Source organism: Morone saxatilis, unplaced genomic scaffold (assembly GCF_004916995.1).
Source record: "Morone saxatilis isolate NCDOM2014 unplaced genomic scaffold, NCSU_SB_2.0 Contig21, whole genome shotgun sequence".
NCBI classification, from domain to species: Eukaryota; Metazoa; Chordata; class Actinopteri; family Moronidae; genus Morone; species Morone saxatilis.
This window is the reverse complement of record NW_023339774.1, coordinates 136,035-139,557: the sequence shown is the minus strand read 5'-3', so window position 1 is coordinate 139,557 and position 3,523 is coordinate 136,035. Positions and strand designations below refer to the sequence as shown.

Sequence of the window (3,523 nt, the reverse complement as noted above, 5' to 3'; positions counted from 1 at the left end):
TGAATGTGTGTGAAAGGGTGAATGTGGTACGTAGTGTAAAAGCGCTTTGAGTGGTCGGAAGACTAGAAAGGCGCTATACAAGTACATATTTATCATAATATGATAAGTGGAGAAAGTATCACCTAAAGAAGGTGAAACCAAGCAGAGGTTGGATTACTGACAAAACGATGGAACCACTTCAAGTGGTACGCAGCATGAATGATGGACCATTCGCTGGGAGAACAGTATTAGGTTGGACAGTGAACGGACCGCTCAGAGGTGGAAGTGATATGATGGAGACAAACAGACTCTCTGGACTGGAAGATGCAGATGACTGCAGATGTTGGACAAAAACGAAGACATTAAAATGTCACAGGATTTATCAACATGGTGTCTCAATCCTCAAAACTTGTGGATGGTCATTGTGTAAAACAACAAATCAGTTGCAGAACAATGTGCACTGAACTTACGGAGAAGATTTTCTAGAGATGTCAAGTTTCACACAGAATATGCTCCATTCGTGGATGACATTCTCAAGAAAGGCTATGCAGCTCGACAGTGCTGATCATGAGCCAGTTGAGGGGTGAATGTGGTATCTGCCTCACCACAGAGTCAGACATCCAGTCAAGCAAAAACTGCTTGTCGTCTTTGACTGCACAGCAAGCTTTCAGGGAACATCACTGAACCAACAGGACCGGACTTAACAAGCTCACTAGTAGGGGTCCTCATGAGGTTCCGACAAGAGACTGTGGCGGTTATAGCAGATGGGGAGGCCATGTTTCACCAGGTCAGAGTCAGTGACGAAGACACAGATCTTTTCAGGTTTCTCTGGTGGCCTGATGGGAATTATGAGAAAGAGCTTGGTTCACATCTTTGGCGCAAAATCATCACCAAGTGTTGAAACCTTTCACTTCAGAAATGTGCAACAGACTTTGCGAATACATTGGACAAAAAGCTGCCAAAACAGTGAAGAAAAACGTTTACGTGGATGACTGTCTTAAGTCAACTGCTGATGAAGATACAGCAATCACCCTTTGCACTGACTTGAAGAACATGTTGGCAAAAGGTGGATTTCGACTAACAAAATGGTCAAGCAGCAGTCAGAAGTTGCTCAACTCAATTCCCGAAGAGGAAAGAGCACAAGGGTTTCAAGATCTGGACTTGGATGAAGATAACTTTCCGATGGAGACTGGTGTGCAGAATCAGATCAGTTTAAATTCAAGAGCAACCTCAAAGATCGACCACACACTAGGAGAGGTCTGCTTTCCCTCGTCTCATCTATGACCCAATGGGTTTTCTCGCTCCAGTAATACTACCGGCTAAAACAATCCTGCAAGATTTATACCGACAGAAGTATGGCTGGAATGAAGATCTGACAGACAGTGTTGTTAAAAGCTGGACAAAGTGGATCTCAAGTCTGCAACAACTTGAGAAATTCAGTGAACAGATGTTTTAAGACTAAGCAGTTTGTTGCGCCAGTCTTTGCACAGCTACATCATTTCCCTGACATGAGTGAAGGTGCTTACGATACGACTAGCTACCTTCTGTTGCACTCTGCAAATGGTGAAGTTCAATCCACTTTGATGATGGCGAAAACAAGGATCGCACCCTTGAAGTCCCCAACCATCCCGAAGAATTGAACTGACTGCAGCCACCGTTGCAGTCAAGATGGACAAGCTTCTGAAGAAAGAGCTTGAGCTGGATCTTCATGAATCCATTTTTTGGACGGATGGAAGTGTTCTTGAAAAATGAAAGTTGGCTCTCAGGACCAGGTTTCTTGCTTTGTCCATAGGACCAGTGGCCTATGAATCCTGGAATGCAGTTGGACATGGATGACCCAGAGGTCAAAAGAGTAGCTCAAGCGCACTTCATTGAGCCACAGCCGCCCCAAAGAATATCTCACACAGCTCCAAGAATGTCAAAGATGGTCTACACCTGGAAGAAACTTCTGTGTTGGTGATGTGGTGCTAATTGTGGACGACACTTCACCCAGAAACTCATGGCCACTTGGGAGAATTGTGGAGACTCTTCCTGACAAGAATGGCTTTGTTCGTCAGGTTAAAGTCAAGACCAAGACCAATGAGCTTTGTCACCCAAAGCTATGTCTTATTCAAGAAGCTGAGGATAATTGATGGACTGTTCTGAAATCAAGTCCTCATTTGAGATGAGCAAAGACAGTAATGGACTAATCAGAAGTACCTGTCTGGACAGGACGAAGAAGAGAACAAGATTTCTCCAGATAATTTGACTTTAGTTAAGTAGCTTAGCATGTCAGCTCCTTCCATTTAAGTTAAGTTTTTTGAGTAATTGTTTCAAGGACATTGATAACAATTAGGGGCCAGTAATGTAGGAGCCTAAAAGCATTTATGCGGTTAAAGTACACAGTGATTATTAAGTAATTAAAATATTTAAAGTAATGCCAAAGGTTAATTGTATGATTCTTTAGATTTAAAATATGTGGTAATAATTTAAAATATGTAAATTTCATTTGCAATTGATTGGAATGTTTTCAAACTTATTTTGGTCCTTCAATTATCCCATTTGAAGGGAGTTTAGGGGCGTTACTGAGAGGTAATTAATCCATTCTGGCAAGCAGATAGAGTGGAGCCACACAGTTTTTTGGCCTATCTCTCTTTCTCTATCTCTCCCTTTCTGTATATTGATTTTTATTATTTTGTAAGTGGAAAAGATTTTGTTTTGTATCACCTTTTTTGACTTAAAGTAAAGAATTTAACTTTACAAGTGTTCTCCTGGATTTTTCCTGGATTTGTATACGGACGAGAGGGATGATAGAGCGTTAAGCTATGGCTTCATTAGATGGAAACCTACAGGTTTGTTTTGGAGGATTGTAGAGACGGATGGCTCAACATGCTTTGTGAATTAGCTCTGGCACTGCTTGGTTGTGAATTGCTCTCTTTATGTATTTCTCTGTGAGGATAATGCATCTCTCTTGAATGGTTTTTGATTGTAGTGAGGGAGTCCGTATTCCATTCTTATTGCCTTGTTGTGGATGATTAGAAGTGTGTTGAATTGATGTTGTGAGGCTGTGGTCCAGGCTGCTGCTGCATATTCAAAGTTTGATCTGATATGTGTCTCTTATATCTTGAGGATTTCAGATGATGCATCACTTAAAAGGTTTAACCAAGGAATAATGTAATCTATAAGGATAAACAATTATCTACATCCAGAAATTAAAGTAAAGTTTTAGGTAAAGTTTTAAACTTCTTGAGGAAACCGATTGTCTTAAACAATTTTTAGCTTATTAACTCAAGCAATTTAAGTATGGAAGATATTTGATCTGAGTACATGTAACAAAGTATTTATTGTTAAGATAACTTGGGTAAATTAAGTTAACTGTACCGATTCCATTCAATTAATTGAACTTAAAACTAGTAAGTTACACTCATATGCAGCATTTCTCCAAACTTATTCAAAATGTGTTAACATAATTTTTCTGTATAAGAAGTAAGACTAACTTAAATGCATCTTATTTATACAAATGTTACCACTTAAATTGATTTACTCAGTTCTTCCAGTAAAGCAA

At 39.9% G+C, this 3,523-nt stretch overlaps 1 protein-coding gene across 1 annotated transcript in view; it reads left to right on the top strand.

Moving 5' to 3' along the window:
- Positions 1 to 3,523, top strand: part of nrg1 (neuregulin 1) — a 32,441-nt gene that overhangs the window by 17,542 nt on the left and 11,376 nt on the right. The window lies entirely within an intron of this gene.